The sequence below is a fragment of the Chionomys nivalis genome, chromosome 20, assembly GCF_950005125.1.
Source record: "Chionomys nivalis chromosome 20, mChiNiv1.1, whole genome shotgun sequence".
Taxonomy (NCBI): Eukaryota; Metazoa; Chordata; class Mammalia; order Rodentia; family Cricetidae; genus Chionomys; species Chionomys nivalis.
The window spans coordinates 53,458,906-53,478,182 of record NC_080105.1 but is presented as its reverse complement, the minus strand read 5'-3'; positions in this window follow the sequence as shown (position 1 = coordinate 53,478,182).

Below are 19,277 nucleotides of genomic sequence, written 5' to 3'. Positions count from 1 at the left end.
GTAATCTGTAACTGGAGGTTTTTCTACCACCTGCCTGTTCCTGAATAACTACTCTGAGGCTTCATATTAATTATAAACAAGCTGCTTGGACTATTAGCTCAGACTTATTACTAACTAGCTCTTACAACTTAAGTTAATCCATTTCTATTATTCTATATTTTACCATGAGGCTCATGGCTTGCTACATCACATCTTGCTTCTCAGGCAGTGTCTCTCTTGGCTGTACCTTCTTTCTCCCTATATTCAGTCTGGCTTTCCTGCCTAGCTCTATTCTCCCACACCAAAGGTCAAAGCAGCTTCTTTATTAATTAATGGTAATAAAACATATTCACAACATACAGAGAGGTATCTCACATCATAATCCCCTTAAAGTATTATAATAAATAGAAAATAAGTCCTTAAGAACTAGATACTCACTCTTTACCTGTGGGCAACTGCTGGAATGAATAGATTGGAAATGAAGAAGACTCACCACATAGTGATGACTCCCTCCCAGACCCCAGATTAGGCACAAACCACACTCAAACACCTGTTTTCAAAGAGAGATCATTTGATAAGCAGGGAACAAATGTCAAAGTGGCTGCTTTCTGACGCTGGCAGAAAAACAGTAACAAATGACCTTGCAGGTGTCATTCTTTTTAAAAAAATAATTTGTTTATTTTATATCCCAGCCACGGTTTCCACTCCCTCTTCTCCTCCCAGCCCCTCCCCCCAATCCCACCTCTGTTCCCATTCCCCAATCCACTTTCCCTTCCTTTATGTTAAGGAAAGAGCAGGTCTCCCTTGGCTATCATAAAACATGGCATGTCATGTTGCAGTAAGACTAAGCACCTCCCCATGTATTGAGGCAACCAAGTATGAGAGGTAGGCTCCCAAAAGCCAATAAAAGAGTCAGAGCCAGCCCATAGAGGACTAAGCTACGCAACGGTAAAATGCATGTAGAATGCCTACCTAGCTCAATCCCATACAGGCTCCCTGATTATCTGTTCAGTCTCTGTGAGCCCTTATCAGCTCAGGTTAGCTGATTCTGTGAGTTTTCTTGTGGTGTCGTTTCTGATCTCGTATAATCTTTTCTTCTCCTCTTCTGTAGGATTCCCCAAACTCCACGTATTTGTGTGGCTGTTGATCTGCACCTGCTTTCATCAGTTGCTGGATGAGGCCTCTCTGATGACAATTGGGCTAGGCACCAATCTGGCCAGAGGAGATAACCATTCAGGCTACACCTCCACCCACTAGGAGTCATAGCTGGGGTCATGCTTGTAGATTTCTGGGCTATTCCCTTGTACTAGGTTTTACCTGACCCCATTTCCAGTAGTCTCTTTCAGTACTTCCACCCCCATCTTCCCTAACCTGATCATTCAAGTCCCCATTCCCACCTGCCCTCTGTCTTCTCACGAAATCTCTTCTTATTTCCCCTTCCCAGGGAGATCTGAGTGCCCCTTACATGAGCCTTCCTTGGTACCCAGTCTCTCTGGGTCTGTGGACTGCAGCAGAGCTGCTCTTTATTTTACAGCTCATATCCATTTATGGATGTTTGTCTTTCTCAATCTGGGTTATTTCACTGCCTTCAAATATCCTGGTATCCTTGTTTTTAACAGCTGAGTAATACTCCATTGTGTAAACATATCACATTTTCTTTATCTATTTCTCAGTGGAGGGGCATCTAGGTTGTTTCCAGGCTCTGGAATGACAAATAAAGCTGCTATGAACATAGTCAAGCAAGATCTTTGCAGTATTATTGTGCATCCCTTGGGTTTATGCCCAAGAGTGGTATAACTGGGTGTTGTGGTAGATTGGTACCCAGTTTTCTGAGAAATTGCCACACTGACTTCTAAACTGGCTGTGCAAGTTTGCACTCCCACCAGCAATGGAGGAGTGTTCCTCTTGCTCCACCTCCTCTTCATCACGAGCTGTCACGATGTGATTTGTTCTTAGTCATTCTGACAGGTGTAAAATGGAACCTCAGAGTGGTTTTGATTTGCATTTCTCTGATGACAAAAGATGTTGAACATCTCCTTAGGTACTTGTTTACAGGAAATTCAGGGTCTGGTGGTCTGCAGTCCCCAAGACTAAGTTTTTTTGGTTTTCCATATGAAGTTGAGTCCTGTTTTTTAAAGTCTATAAGGAATTGTGTTGGGATTTTGATGAGGAATGCATTGAATCTGTAGATTGCTTTAGGTAAGATGGCCATTTTTATGTTAATTCTATTGATATATGAGCATGAGAGATCTTTTCATCTTTTGATATCTTCTTTAGTTTCTTTCATCAAAGACTTGAAATTCTTGTCATACAGGTCTTTCACTTGTTTGCTTAGAGTTACAACAAGATATTTTGTATTATTTGAGACTATTGTAAAGGATGTTGATTCCCTGATTTCTTTATCAGCCCATTTCTTGTTTGTATACAGGATGGTTACATTTTCTTTATTTTTGAGTTAATCTTGTAGACAGCAGGCATCTGGAGTTCTATCTCTGTCACTGTAAAGCTTACACACCTGTGCCCTTCTGAAGTTGCCTCCCAGGTGTCCCTCCCAGCCTCCCTTGACATTTACCCTTCCACTCAGCTCTCCCTCATTTCTTAGACTTCATTTATCCCGCCGCTGTGATGGCTTTTCAGAATAATAAGACAGGTATGAGTTTGCTTCTAGCAGGTGAAGTGAAACACATTCTTTTTGTTTTCCAAATCTCATCTCAACATGGGTGTTGGAGGCATCTCCAAACAGCCACCTAGCTGCTGTGTCCTTGTTATCTCCATGTGTGTTACTTCAAGTGGTCACCCAGCACTAAAGATGTCTCATTCTGTTTCCCGTATGGCTATAGATCAGGATGCCTCCCCTTTCAGTAACTAAGCCCATATTTCATCAAACCAGCTTTCAGAGTAATGGAGATCTTTGGGTCAATGAAGTTATGTTTGTGTAAGTAAATGCACTCTAATTCCTTTGGTTGAAATTCATGCATGACGCTTTCAGGAGGAGTGATGCGTAGTGACTCAGTCTTTGGCTAGAAGTTGGGAAGAAGGGATCTTTGCCATTCGGGTTACACACTAGTCCCCAGGCCTGACTATTTACACTCGGGTTACACGCTAGTCCCCAGGCATGACTATTTACACTCGGGTTACACATTAGTCCCTAGGCCTCATGGTTTACACTCAGGTTACACACTAGTCCCCAGGCCTGACTCTTTACTCCCTTGGAAGGGCTGTGTTTTACTTGGATCTGAAGTCGCTGCTCTCTTCATCATTTATACACTGAGTGTTCATTGGGTTAAAAGTTAATGGAACGAGCAGCAGCAATACAAGGAGCAGACAGTATACACAGGTGACAAACATGGGCACAGTGCTGTGTAAATTCCACAGCCAGCAGGCAGCGATTTTGGTAGAGTGAGTGAATTAAGCAGCCCCAGGGGGTGGTAGCCACTCTGCAGAGCACCCTGTCCCCTGAACAGCCAGCAACTCGCAGCCTGGCATTAGGGTATGGCTTCAAGAAAAGTAATAACAGAAGTTGTCTGTGGTGTCATCTAATCCAAAAACACTGTGGACTGAAATTATTTTACTAACAGTCTAGATAAAGTAAAATATTTGTACAAGCTCAATGTAGTAGGAATGAAGCTAGTTCAAAAATCTGGACTAGAGAAACAACATGACATAAGGCATAAAGGAAAGTAATACTGGGAAAGTTTGTGTTGTTGTAAGGGTTGTGTGAATACCAGATGGTGAGTTTAAAGATTTATTTCTTTATTTTCATTTCCTGTGTACGCGTGTTTTGTCTGTGTGTGTGCATGCAAACTGTATACACCCAGCGACTGGGGAAGCCAGAAGAGGGCATCAGGTCTCCTGGTACTGGATTTTACAGACTGTGGTGAGCTGCTGTGGAGTTGCTGGGGATCACCACATGGGTGCCTGCTGGGAGCTGAACCTGTAAGAGCAACAGTGCTCTTAACTGCTGAGCCATCTCTCCAACCCCAAAGAAAGTTTAAATGTCCATTTCTTCAGAGGTAATGCTACACGGGCCTCTGCTGGAAGGGATAGCAGAACCTGTCCAAAATTAGGAAGGAGTGCCATGCTGGCATCTAGTAAATTAATACCGACTGTGTGCAGGTGTTTTCTCTCCACCCTCTGAGTTCTTAGCCTGTAGCTGCAGCAGGTCCAACCAAGCAGCTGTTTTCCTTGCTTGCTTCATTTCCTGGCCACTGTGAGCACCAGGTTCAGGTTTTTCAGGGACTCTGAGAACTATCTTCTCCACCAGGATTCAACTTCCCATTTCAAATCATCTATTTACATCCTATAAACTAGAGTGATTGTCCTGATACTGATGGGTCCTGTGTCTTATGTATTTTGTGTAGTATGAGTGCCAGGAGACCAATGATAAATGGATTTTCATAAACCGTGTACAAGCTTCATATCTGCGGCAGACATCGCTGTGTGATCTTAATTGGTGATGCCAGGAGAGTTTGTTCCAATGATGTGTTGTTTACAAACTAGCTTTAATCAACAGGAAATGTGCTCTGAAAGGAGGGATGGGATTGTGAAAATGCAAACAAAACATTAAAATAGACTGCTGGCGTGCGTGTGGGAATGAAGACCTAGCAGGGAGTGTCAGCTCCTGAGAAATTGGGACTCAGGATGTATACTATGGAGCGGTGTTTTGACCAAAATTTCAAGTCCTAGAGTTAATTAGTTACTATTTGGGCTGGCTAGCTTTAAATGTCAACTCGCCACAACCCAGAGTCATCTTGGAAGAGATTTTCAATGAAGACATTGGCAAAAGGTAACTTGTGGGGTATTGTCTTGCTTTATTAATCAACATAAGAAAACCCAGACCACTCTGGGCAGCACCATTCCCTAGTAGGGAGTCTTGAGACATGTGAAGGAGGAAACTGCATGACATCTAACAATGCACGAAGCAAGCATGCAGGGGTGCACTTATTCTTTCCCTGTTTTTAGCTGTGAATGTAGCATAACTAGCAGCTTTTGTTCCTGCCCTGACTTCCCAGAAACGATGGACTCTTAACTTGGAGTTAACTGTCAGCAAAATAAAGCCAACAGAAATGAAACTAGAGCACAGTGCCTATGTGAGGTAGTAGGTTCCTTTGTTGGGTGGGGTTGCTTTCCAGAGTCCCATCCATGGCCCAGGCTATCACCACCTTCTTTGCTCTCTGTCTGATGCAGGCGTCTCACTTCGCCACTGTCTGCTGAATTTACATTTTCGCTTCTGATACTGTTTTTACTTTTACTAATTAGACTTTTAAATAGTTTTGCTTTCTTTTTCTTTGTTACTGGTGAACCAAAATAAAGTGAGCTTCAAAGTCTATACTTTGGGAGTAAGATGAGGAGACAGAGGTGGAAAACACAGTCCTGAAATCCTGAGGGGGGGTGTCAGAGACAAAAGTGGATTTCCACAGCTTCCCCACCAGTCTGCTTCTGGTAGATAGGTTTCTCTATCCTGAGCTGAGCTCCACAGAGAAGACTTACCAATCACATACAGTCATTGGGAGGCTGGCAGAACATGGGAGAAGTGGAGGGGTCATACACACCGCAAGTAGACAACGCTAGAGAATAACAGTGTTCTCAGGAATGCATTATTGATGAGGCAAAGGGAATTCCATGGACTCACTTGAGTCTTAGGTTTGCACGTCTCTCCACGTTGAACACACTCTCTGCAGGAACTTTTTGGAACCTGGGCACTAACTGCAATCGTATTGACAATGAATGCATATACTAGAAGATTGGATTGACCACATTGTACTGTTTTCTAAACCCTTTTCTCCTGGGCTATGTCATCTGAACACGCTTACTGGAATATGGGCTCTGAAAATACTTAACTCCTGGACTGTATTGTCTGGCCATGTGTGCTGCAGCTCCTGAATGTGCTTTTCACAGTACAGAGGGAGTGGTGAGCCATGCTGTCACGTGTGGGATAATGCGAGGCTTTCTTGTGAGCCTTCTCTCTCTTGCAGCCCCTAAGTACAGGTCTGAACTCTGCATTCCTCAGCATCATCATACATGGCCTTCTTGCCTGGAGTGTTTCTCTTGGTTCATTACAGCTGCCCCAGTCCTGACCATAGTGCATCAAGTGGATGGAACTGTGGAGCTAGCTGACCCAGTTCTGAAACAGGTTAATCAGAATAAATTTGACAATGATTTTTCTAGAAAGAATGTTTTATGTGATTCACTTAGGAACTGGTGTAGAGAACTAGGCTCGGTGACTTTGTGGTCCTTTTCTATTTCCTTCTTACCTTGTGAAGTGAGATTTAACATTTTCAGAAGGCACCTACTGAAATATTCATATAAATGAAGCAAATTTCCATATAAAGCGGAAAAATCCAATTCAAGGTTTTCCCCCCTTAATACTGCCTTTTCAAAGTCAATGTTTGCCAAGAAATCTGTTCACTATTTTTTTGTTATTATTGTGGCAGCTCATCTCATTTAAGAGTAGATTCTATTTGATCTGCCTTCCTTGTTCACCCTGAGCAGGGACTCTGTTAGGTGTTGGGCCAGTCCCCCCCCCCCGCCCCTGTTACCTAACCTTCATCTGCCTCCAGCTGTTTCTCTGCCCTGCCCCTGATAAATAATGATGATGTTATGAGCAGAGCCTATGACAGGTGCTGGCTGTGGGCTTCTTCAGTCAGAGCCTGTGTTCATTTCCAGTGCTCGCTTGGGTGAACTGTCATGGAGTCTCTATAGAGATGAGCATCCCCTACACCTCCCAGGCTTTCCCATGGGTTTGCAGCAGACTTCCTTCTCAGGAAAGACAGTTTTGTACCTCAACATGATCTTGTCATGCACTGGTAGCCAACAGGTAGAGGTCTTTCCATACCGTATCCACAGGACACGTGGCTCTGAGAGAGGATTTGACAGCAGCTCACTGTCACGAATGTACAAGTTACTACAGTGTATCCTTGGCCGTATGAGATGTCTCTTCAGGAATCCACATTTGGCAAATGACTTTAGAACAAATTAAAGTAGAAGTCTTAATGTAAAGTCTGTCTTGAAAGCATAAGCTTTGGGTAGAGCCCTAAAGAACACCTGGGCCTGCCTTGGTTCTGAGACACAGACACCTCTTGTCCTGTTTTGCACGGGGCTAGTCCAGGTGGTGCTGTTTCCTTTGAGGACTTAGTACTCAGGAAGTATGGAAAACACTTGCCCTCTCGAAAGCAGGAGTGGTTCTCCTTCAGTTAGCATGTTATATATCCGCGTTGTTCTTTAAGTGCTCAGTTTGTTACTAAATAAACACTTCACGGCATTCTGTGAGTTCTGTTCCGTGGTAACTCACTTAGACATGAGCATCGCTGCCAAGCCCCTGGCTGTGTTGGTGACAGTCCATCCATCTTGCCATTATCCAGGATTCAACCTCGGCAGTCATGTGATGCCCCTCCTGAGTAATTTGCCCAAAGCTCTGATTTAATCCAAGACCTTCTCTGGTTGGAGCAATGACTGCTCCCATGGGCTGTACACCAAGTTTATTCTTCAGAAGTATCCCCCCCCCCTTTTTTTTTTACCAGTTACCTATCACTGGAGAGAGAAAATCATCCTAAAGAACACAGGCATTAGTAAAACACAATTAAGTCTCCTTGCACGTCAGACTAGATGTGATGTTATAGGGCAGTCATCCCAACACTTGGGATCTCGAGGCAGGAAAGTTACTAGTTAGTTTAGCCTGGTCTCTTTAGCAATGTTGACTCAGGAAAATTGTTAATTTTATGGTGTATAGAAGCCAAACCTATTTGAAAGCTACCTTTAACCACTCAATGCCATTACAACAATGAAGGAGAATGTAAGCATCTCAGATGTGATTAAACACAAAAAGTGTTTTGCGTAGAAACACCAAAGCTCGAGAACGTAAAAGACCATAACCAACCTGCAGTACCTCTAGTGGGACACAGCTTAGGTCAAAGAGCGGCTAGTGGAAATCCATGCTCATGCCGTAGACACTTGTTCATTTGGTCCACCTGCCTATTTACCTGGGATTGGACAGCTTCAAGCCATGCAGAGCTTGTGGAGTTACGGACCCCACAGTGTGGAGGGCCTCACTTCCCGTGACCTCATCTTACCTAATTACCTCCAATCTCTAAATACCACCCTGGTGTGAGGGCAACTGCCTGCCTCCATGTAGCATGAATAATAAAAACCCAGAGATAGGAATTGGGGTTCAACCCGAAAACCAAGGCAGCCAAGTCACTAGAGAAGTCTTACCTCTACCAAGGCTGGGTGACCACAAATTAACTAGAATAAGCCTCTCTCTCTTCTCATTTTATATTCCCTCTAGTGCTGGGATTAAAGGCGTGACTCCCTAGTACCAGGATTAAAAGTGAGGCACCATCACCTGGATTTGTTTCTGCATTGATCTTGTGTAGCCCAGGGTAGCCTTGAACTCACAGAGATCCATCTGCCTCTGCCTCCTGAATCCTGGGATTAAAGCTGTGCGTCATCACTGTCTAACTTCTAGTGACTTTAGCTTTGCTTCTGGTCTTCAGGCAAGATTTATTTATTAAAATACAAATAATATACCACTATCCCTCCGTGCTGTGCAGCATTGCAGCCCACAGCCCCTTCTTCACCTTCCACAAAACTGCCATCTCTGCTCCCAGCTCCCGCCGTACTGATACAGCACACTGGCAAATGTTAAATACACATAGTTTTAATTTTTTCTTTTCTTTCTTTCATCATCTTCTTTTATTTATTTATTTTTTGTTTTGTGTTGCTAAACTATAGCTAAGGTAATTCGGAGAGCACCCTTCAATGCACGTCTGAGTATCACATACTTTAAGCTGCAGTTTCCTGGGGACCTTGACTCTGAGGATAGTTCAGACTAGTCCATTCCATCACACAGTTAATAATGTATCCCGGTTTGTACTTCTGAGGGATGCCTGCCACTGTGAGCCTTACAATGCGATGGAGAAAATGAAGTTAATACCAAAAAGGATTAGTAAGCAATCTACATTAAGCTTTGTTTAGCAAGCATGGAAATGAATGCTATTTCCACTCAATGACTCATCAAGAAGGATGCGGTGTATTGGGCTTAAGCTACACAGAGGAGGCCTTGCTGACTGCTGAGGCGCCCAGACGGGGACTCTTAAACAGGCAGCAGCCAGGCCACATGTGTGTGCAGAGGCACAGGGGTTGCTGGGAACTAAGGTGGTTACTGACATGGACATTCACTACTTATGGAGGGAAAGGGCCAAGAGATATGTACACACAAGACTGGGGAGAGAGAAGTGAGCATAGGGCTCTGGCTGTGAGCATTGAGGGAGGACAGCGCTCCCTGGGGGAGTGCTTGGGAACTACACTCCCGTTATTGACAATCGGTTCGGGACCTTTGGATGGAATAGTGTTGTCACTTAAACTTCATTCTCAGTTTTCCTCTACTTGGCATCATTTTTTCTGTATTTGGCTAAGAACAGCATGTTACTTTGCAGTTTTACTAGTGAGAATTTTCCCAGGTTTAGGAAGAGGGCCAGGGTCTCCAGGATCATCTGCAGAGGGTCTGCCTCTGTGGGGTGCCTGGAGACATCCCCAAATTTTTGCTTTGGTGGTCAGGCTGCACTGTTGCCGATGGGCCACACGGGCTTTTGAATCCTAGTGGGCCAGCCTTTCACAGCATTTCAATTGCACCCTTGGTTTTTGGCCTCCCTGCAGTGCTGACTCCGTCCCTGCAAGGCCAGCGTGTTTCTATCTGATTTACTCTAGGTGTATGGAGAAGCCTGTCCTCAGTATGTTTACCCTGAGGGCAGAGAGGATGCTCCAGGGCCCGAGGCTCCCATGATGCCCAGCCACTGTAAGGTACATATCTTAATATGTGTGAGGAGTCAGCAAGCAAAGTCAGAACGGAAACCAAGAACTATGGAAGCAGAGCTAGGGTCTGGCTTTCACCTCACATTTGTGCTCATGTAGTCTAGAAGACCTAAAGACACACAGACACACACACAGACACACACAGACAGACACACACAAACAGACACACTCACATGCACACACACAGACAGACACACACAGACAGACACACACACAGAGCCCGGGAATGTCAGTGTCCCCCATGTCTTAGTCACTTACTTCCTGTATATCTGTGGACAGCACAGTAATGTGGGTACGGTAGTCAAGGCAGATTTTTTAATATTTCATCTGAAATTGGCTTCCTTTGTGGATTTACTGCGAGTACTGATTTTCACTCACTTAATGTATGCTATTTGATTTATAAGCTTGATGATAATGCTATAGTTCCAGCTTCTCAATTACAAGTCAGTCTTCCTGGCCTGCCGTGCTTAGGGGAGGGCGGCCTTTGACATCTTTTGCATTGCAGATGCCCGTATTACTGGGCTGGCTTGTCACGTACCCCAGAATTACCTTCCGGCTTGGAAATCAACCCCTGATCGTTTCGTGTTCTATCTGGGGGTGATTTCCTGTATAGTTTCATAAATTGAGAGTTACTGATGAGTTTAATTTAAGATCTACCAAATCTTAAACGGTTTTAGAAAGAAAAAAAATGTACTTAAGATATTAGTTCATTACTATTTAAAAAGAGTCTTAGTCACAGAAGTTTAAAGTAGTTATTTCAGGAAAAAATATCCTTTGGAAGATTTTTTTTTTTAAATCAATAAACTTTCATTTCTTAGGCAGGTTTTTTTATAGCACGTTAAAAAGAAGATCCAGAGAGTCTTTACACACCCTGACCTCCACTCCAATTTTCTGTAATTTCTTCATTACGTCAGGTGTGGTGTTCTGGGCCTGTATTCCTAGGGCTGAGGTTCTGAGGCAGAGGGATTGTGTTGATTTCAAGACCAAACTGGATATAGAAGTGTTACCTGTCAGAAAACCAGAAAAAGAGGAAAAGCTCCAGGGTTGTTCAGAATATTGTTGTCATAGTTTGTAAGCTAACAGTAAAAGTGGGGTGTGAGTGTATGTCTGTGTGTATGTGTGTATATGTGAGTGTGAGTCTCTGTGTCTATATGTATGTGTGTCTATCTGTGTGTGTTTGTGTATGTGTATGAGTGTGTGTCTCTGTGTGTTTATGTATGTGTGTGTATGTATGTGAGAGATGGGGGAGGAGGGAAGAGAGAGAAGACTCTGTGACCAAAAGCAACATGGGAGGAGCAGGCTTACTCTTACAGCTCTCAGGTCACGTCTTATCACAGAAGGAATATCTGGACAGGAACTTGTGAGGCATGAACATGCAGGCAGAAGCTGATGCAGAGGCCAAGGAGGAGTGCCTCCTCCTCATGACTTTCTCAGCCTGCTTACTTATAGTATCCAGACCCTGTGCTCTGGGGTCACCCCACCTACAGTGAGCTTGGCTCCTCCATATCACCCATAAATCCAGAAAGTGCCCTATAGACTTCAGGCTATTCTCAATTAAGATTCCCGCCTTCCAGGTGTATCCAGGTTTGTGTCAAATTGACAAAAATTCAACCAGGGCATTCTCATTAGGCGAACAAGCTTCTCTTGTCTTCCTTAGGATGTGGAGAAATGTGTGCATTGCTGCAGCATTGTATCAACGCGGCTTTAAGTGTCCCCTGTGCGTCACCTGCTCTTCCTCCCACCAGCTCTGGCACCACTAATATTTTCAGGGTCACCATCGGTGTACTTTTACTCCCCTGGGGCATCAAGTCATTGTAGTCAGGGTAAATTCCCACCCTGTCATTGTCGTGGCTTTCTCTCTCATTCTTTCTGTCACTGGAGAAAAATTGTTTATCCATTAAAAGCATCTTGGGCTCAAGAGTGAGAGACCCTGCTGTGTGAGTATGAGGATGTGAGTTTGGAACTCCAGCATCCATGTAAAAAAATGAGTGTAGCGCCCCAGCACTGGGGGACTGGAGGTATGGAGGTCCCTGGGTATTGTTGCCTAGCTAGTCTAGTAGAATTGGTGAGCTTCAGGTTGGGTGAGAGACCCTGCCTCAAAGAACACAGCGGGCAGTGACCAAGAGAGGTGCTTGTAGACCTCTGGTTTCCACACATACAATTGTGCATGTGGAAATTGTTTGTTGCTCACACACACATATACACAAATAAAACAAAAATAAAGTTATTTTGATTCTTTCTACCCTTCACCAATTATGAACAGAGCTGTAGGAAGCATCTTTATGTGCACATAAACTTCCAGGGTCTCGCTGGGCAAATGCATACATTGGGTTATATAAGGAATAAGGACTATTCGAATTAGTCAAGAACTGCCCAGCACGTGGGAGTCCCACCGTAGGGAAGGGATTCCTGTGACGCTTTCTCCGTTTGTGCTTTTGGTGTTGTCATGGTGCAGGGTTACAGCCATTCCACTGGCATCTCCTATTTTGGTTCGGAGTTGCCTTAGAGACATAGAGTGATCAACTCATTGGCCAGCTGTGAACTGCCGAGGCATCTAGTCTCACGTAGTTTTTAACCATTTTGCTCCCTTATTTTTGAGTGTTGAAGTTCTTTGCGGATTTTGGTTACTAGTCTTCATCATTTATGAATGAAATAGATGTGGGAGGAAAGGCCATGACTGTTCCTAGGTGTGGTGGAGGAGAAAATTGATTGCAGATAAGAGGGAGACTCAGTCAGAGGCAAGGACAGGGACTTCTGGGAGAGTCCAGAGTGGACATGACCAGGCTGAGCTGGGCCAAGCGAGGACAGGATGAGGGGAAAGGAATGGGAGAGATGAACCAGGTGCAGCAGCCTGGAGGCCAAAGGTACAAAAGGGGTGAGTAACCATAATATCTAGATTATATAGGGAAGTGCCTGTGGGGGAAGGGCAGCCCAGACCAGGCTGGAGAGCTCAGGGTAGCCTTTTGTCCCAGGTTTGAAACTTAGCAATGTATGATTCTTTTTTTTGTCCCTAATCTGTGGCTTCTGTTTTTCTATGAACACTGTCTGTGGCAGAGGAGGAGTTACTCATTTTGATGGTGTCTCGTTTTTCATATTTTCTTGTGTGGATCAGACTTTTTATTCTGTATGTAAAAGTCATTGCCAAACTCTAGGTTGCATGACTTTTCTCCTGTGCTGTTGTGTGTGATTTATGTCCCTAATTAAGGGCTCATAAGAACTCATTAAGGAGTTACATAAGTTGTCTTTATTTCTACATCCACATTATTTACACATACACATTTGTATTGTCTCCCTGGAATCTGTCCCAGTTGGTTGTGCTGAATTCTCTTTATACCAGGCTGGGCTTGGGTTTGATGTGTGAGTGTTTGTTGGGCTTTTATGTGAGTGAGTCTGCTGTTGTCTTCTCTCTCTTTGTTTGACTTTGTTGGAGGGGTCCTGATGTCAGAAGGAAGTGAAACATTCCTGACTTCTGTTACCAGGAACACTGTAGAGTTGCCATCATTCATCTTCCTTAAATGTATTTTTTTTAAAGATTTATTTATTATATATACAACGTTCTGCCTGCATGTATGCCCACACGCCAGAAGAGGGCACCAGATCTCATTACAGATCGTTGTAAGCCACCATATGGTTGCTGGGAATTGAACTCAGGACCTCTGGAAGAGCAGTCAGTGCTCTTAACCACTGAGCCATCTCTCTAGCCCCCGACTGAGGCATCTCTCCAGCCCCCTTGTTGTTGTTTTTAAGACAGGGTTTCTCTGTAGCTTTGGAGCCTGTCCTGGAACTAGCTCTTGTAGACAAGGCTGGCCTCAAACTCACAGAGATACGCCTGCCTCTGCCTCCCGAGTGCTGGGATTAAAGGTGTGCACCACCATCACCCGGAGGCTCCTTAAATGTATTGTATACTGCATAGGCACCCTGACTGGGCCAGATACTGTCTGATTTTGAGAAGTTACCAAGTCTGCTTCTTTTATTTGATAAAGGCCTGCCTGTTTAGGCAATTCACTTTTCTTTATGTAGGTTTCATTAGCAGTATTTTTCTGGGTGTGGTGACACATTCCTTTAATCCCAGCAGTGGTTGAGGCAGAGGCAGGTGGATCTCTGTGAGTTCTAAAACAACCTTGGGAGGAATTTTTCATTTCTTCCTGGTGTCATAATTGTGGGTATCTAGTTATTGCTGTCATAATACTCCTTTATTATCCCTTTAATGCTCTTTATTTCAATAGAATGGTAGCACTTGTATCTTTTCTCTTTTCCCACCTTATTTATGCCTGGGAGATCCTCGCTTATTTTACCAATCTTCAGCTGACCCAGCACCAGTACCTGCAGGTCTTCACTGTCAGTGTTAAGATTCTTCAGTCATTGGATCCTTGTATAGGAGGCTGGGGTGGAGGCCTACTGTGTTAAACAATACACTTTGATAGGACGTTTAGGGTAAGAAGAGGCTGTGTCACTCAGAAAGTTTTCAAACCCATTTCTGTATACTCCAGAGCAGAGATGCCTTCAGCCACACCCATCCTGCTCCAGGACTGCAGACAGACACGTAGCACAGAGCCTTGGCACTGGGCCTTGCTCATGGGTGTGGACTGAAGCTGTGGTTAACAGTCCCTGACAGGGATATTAACTGGTTTGGGGGGACAAAAAAAAGCTCATACATGTATTACAGTTTTGAAGGCAAGCACCTTCCATGCATAAGGAGAGTCCTGAAACACGGAAATCAAGTGGCATGTGGTTTGGTACAAGTACAGTTTACGTGGAGACTTCTCAGGGATGATCTTAAAACTGGCGGCAAGACCTGAGCATGTCTTCCATTTCTAACTAAGAAAGGAAATATTTTAAGCAGGCGTCATGCTTTTGTATTGATAACATGTCAATCACCTTGGGTCTTTTCAGCTCAATGCCAGGCTCACCACCTCACAAAATGAACTGGGACAGAGCACCTCTATGGCATCCTACAATGATTGCGATATACATATAGGACATAGATGGCGTTGGTCAAGTTTTGCTTAGGAGTTAATGTGATACTTGCATCAGCAGCTCCCAAACACGTGTTTTGACTGTCGTTTGAAAATGTGATGGAATGGTTCTATTTTGTTCCATAAATACGAGTCTGTATGTGTAAATAATCCAGATGTAGGGAATAAAGACGATTTATGTAACTCCTTAATGAGTTCTTATGAGCCTTTAATTAAGCACATAAATCACCAAGAAGCCTTTGACTGTAATCGCTTCTTGGATCTGTGGTTGATCTGAACAGCAAAGCGGAGCACGAGCCTTCAACTTCTTGATGATGCTGCTCACTCCCTGCGTTCACACCTGCTGAAGAGGGGATTGCGTGCTGGGCTCCTGTGCAAAGTCGGGTCTGGGATGTGAGCTGTTCATGAGCTAGGCATAACTATGACACTATCTGTACCTTGTCCATGTTATCATGACCACGGCAAACCTGCTTCCTAGACAGTAGTAATTGTATCTTTCTGTTTGGTTGTGATTTTCACCAAGCAACTTTTCTGGATCAAATGGCTCACCATCTCAACACTTCTCTTACAAGTCTCCTCCACATCCCTTTGGCTACGTTCAGAACTCATTTGATTATTACTCATGCATCTCTTATAATTAAGTTTGCATTTTCCTGAATTAGTCTCTGTAGTAGGATTCTCTGAAGGGAACAGAACTTACAGAACATACACACATGCACACACACATACATATGTATATGCATACATACACATATATGTATGTGCATATGATGACTATTCATATTCAACATATATAATGTACATTATAAGTATATGAGATCTGTTAGATTGACTTACAGGATGTGGTCTGGGTAATCCAACAATGAATGTATCACAGTGGAAAGGCTGAGAATCTCATAATTGTTCCATCTATGAGGCTGGATGTCTCTGAAGTTCCAGTCTGGTGCTTGAGTCTAGATGAGTCCTGAAGAGCTGCTGGTTTATAGTCGATGTTGGAATCATGAAGAAGACAGATTTAATACCATCTCCAGTAGCAGGGAAGATGAACTTGCCAGAGAGAGTGAGGATAAGCAGGCAAAAAACAAAAGCTTCCTTCTTCTATGTCTCTATGTGAGCTGCCAGCAGAAGTTGTGGTCCAGTTTCAGGGTGGATCTTCCTGCTTCAGTCTGATTAAGAAAACCCCTCATAGGGGCATCCAGAAGCTTGGGTTTTAGTTGATTCCTATGTAGTCAGACAGACTACTACATTTAGCCATTGCTCTCATAATGCATAGATATTTGCCCTTTTGATTTTCCTTGCAACATCATGCAACTCGACAGTTCTCATTCTCTGGGAATCATTTTATATTGAAAACATCTGGAAGTGCATTAACTTACAAAAGGGACCCCTCAGTCTATAAGGGGTCTCTCACACTGTGCTGCTTCCATTTTGTCGAGGGGGAAACTCAAATGCTGGCTTTGTATTCTTAAGACCCTGCTTCCCCTACTTACATAAGAACCAAAGTAGAGGCAATTATTAAACTGGACAACAAGTGGAAACAATTAGAGGCAAAATATCTTGGCACATAGGAAAACCTTTTGGGATATATTTTATCTCATGGGGAAGTAAGGAAGCTGTATGTCCAATTTAGGAAAGGTTGTGGCGAGTTAGGGAGCCCTGCCATGTAAACCATCACCTTCTTTTCCCCAGGTCTGGACACAACTCTGCCACTGAACCTTTGCGGAGGTACCGACTGCTCCCACTGCTTTGACCCAGTTCTAGGTCTCTGTGTTTGATATCTAGCATGAACCCTCCTTCCTACCAAAACTGCTATGCTCTCGTCAGCTCAGATTTTTATCACATTTACACTGACCCAAATATTGGCTGTAAGTTGCTTGTGTGTGTGTGTGTGTGTGTGCATGCGCGCGCGCACGTGCATCTTCTGACCAGAACTGTGCTAAACTCACAGAAACTGTTCAGGAAACCACCATTAAGTTAGAGCCCATTTTTAAATGCTCCTATTGACAGAGTTGCTGCTGCAGAATCAGTCACTACCAGGAGGTCTGTCCCCACCCCCAAAGTCCCTTGATCACTTTCCCCAAAACGGTCTCCTTCTAGCTATCAGCCAATAGCACAAAACTCTGTCAGCCTATTTGTGATGTGTGCGTGTATATATGTGTGCACGTGCGTGCACTTGTATTCCGTCTTCTATGTAAAGAAGGTCGAAAGAGATTGCTCCAGACTCCACAGGCAGAGTGCACGGTCTGACTGCGCTGCAGTTAGACTGGAGATGAAGCCACTTCTGAAGCTGTAGGAGCAACGGTCTTGTGCTCCCATCCAGCAACTGTGCAGAGATTCTGCTGGAGAAGCTGGGGTGCTGTGCAGCAGGAGATGGATGCTGACCACTATACAGTCATCAGCTTGTCGGAGTGCTGTGAGTGAGACCCTGTCCCCTGAGGGGTTCTTAGGCCTCTCACACACCTACATGGAGCTAATGCCCATTCTTATATCTTAGGGAAGTGCTCATAAAAACATAAGAGATAATTGGGTATCTAGCATGTGGTAGACAAGGAGTCCTCTTGAACTCTTTGTGGGACTATACATCAGTGTGAACATTGTGGAAAGCAGCATAAAGCTTCCACAGCAAATTAAAAATAGAGTTACCAACTTCTGGGAATATACCCAATGGAAACGAAATCAATTTGCTGAAGAGATGTCTGTATTCCATGTTCTTGCAGCAGTAGTCACAGAAACCAAAACATGGGGTTAGCCTCAGTGCCCATCAGTAGATGGATGAAGAAGAAATATACTGTGTCTCCAGGTATAGCTTGGTGATCTGGCTTTGTGATAGCAGACCAGTTGTGAAAGGCTTGATTCCCCAGAACGGAATAAAATTCTGTCTTTCTATCTATCTATCTATCTATCTATCTATCTATCTATCTATCTATCTATCTATCTATCTATCTATCTATCATCTATCTATCTATCTATCTATCCATACATAATAGTTTATAATATGGTTTATTCTTAAAACAGAAGTGAATCTTGGCATTTGGAAACGTGTTAAAGCTCAGAGGACAGATCCTACATGGCCTTGCTAATGTGTGTGTGTAGCTTTTTACTTCCACTGTCTTAACCCTGGGTGACACCTTGAACCCAGTGTGTATCAGTTCTTCTGTACATTTAGAGTCAGATGAAATAAGACTTTGATTAGCAGAGGGACTGGCAACCTCAGGATAAAACAGCCATTTTTGGTTTCTTCTACCACCAGGAAAGTATCTTAATAAATGTATTGCATTCATCAGGATGATCTCGGAATCATTACTGTTTGGGCTGTTGCTTTGGTTTCCACTTTAGAGGTGATATTAATTTTACATCTTTCCTCCAATATTGTGCAACAATATGAACTCTAAAATCATCAGTTCCATAGAGAGAGTGTAGAGCGATGGTTGCTAGAGGCTGGGACAGGTGTGGAGAATTTTTATCAAAGGACACAGAGTTTCTGTTATAAGTTCTGACCACCAACGTAGACCATGGTCCTTATAACTATCACTGTTGCTCTACACATGGCATTGCTAGGAGAACAGTCTTTACACTCAGCAAAGCTAACCCTGTGAGGTGATTGGTAGTAGTTTTATAATGTGCTTGTGTTAGCCAACTTTTGCCTCTGTGACAAATGTCAAGAAACAATTTAGGGGGAGATTTATTTTGGTTTACAGGTTTAGAACCTTAAGCCTGAGGTTGGTGGATTCGACTGCTTTGTGTCTGTGGTCATGTAGAACATGATGGCATCTGGAGATTGACAGCAGAAGTCACTCACTCCCATGCAGCCAGGAAGTACAAAATGTGCAGACTTCATTTGGTGACCTATTTTGTCCAAGTAAGCCCCATGTCCTATGCATCTACCACCTTCCAATAATGCCATCAGATTATTATGGGTTTAATTGATCATAGAAGCCACTGCACCAAAGTTATTCCAGCTTATATCCTAATCCTTTACCTGGAAACCAAACCTTGAACACACAAGTCCAATCACGACAGTATGCACACATCAAAGCTTCATGGTGGGCATTGCTGGTGCTTCCATGTTACCATGACCTCATGGCTATTTGAGGGTGCGTTTGAGTGCCTAACATGTTAAATCCATTGTAAAACATTTTAAAGGTATTTGTAGCTATTTTAACTACAGTTTCAACTTCTCTATAATTATACATTTTTCCTTTCTTCTGGGGGCACTTCATATTCTCAGATTAGGATTGACCAAGGCCATCCTTCATGTCCTGATGTCCACAACCACCACTAGAGTTTCTTCTCTGCCTTTTCTTACTATTTCCCAGGAGACTTTTCAGACTTCCTTGTATGTGGAATTGAGCTTTTATTTTGATAAGGCTACTGCTGTGATATCTGAGTTTAGGAAACTCAATCCTCCAAGCAATGGTGTTGCTTATCAGGGCCTCTGGAAGCTTGTTCCTGCTGAATGGACTGAATTTGATCCACATTATCACAAAAGTGGGCTGCATATGGAAGAATGAA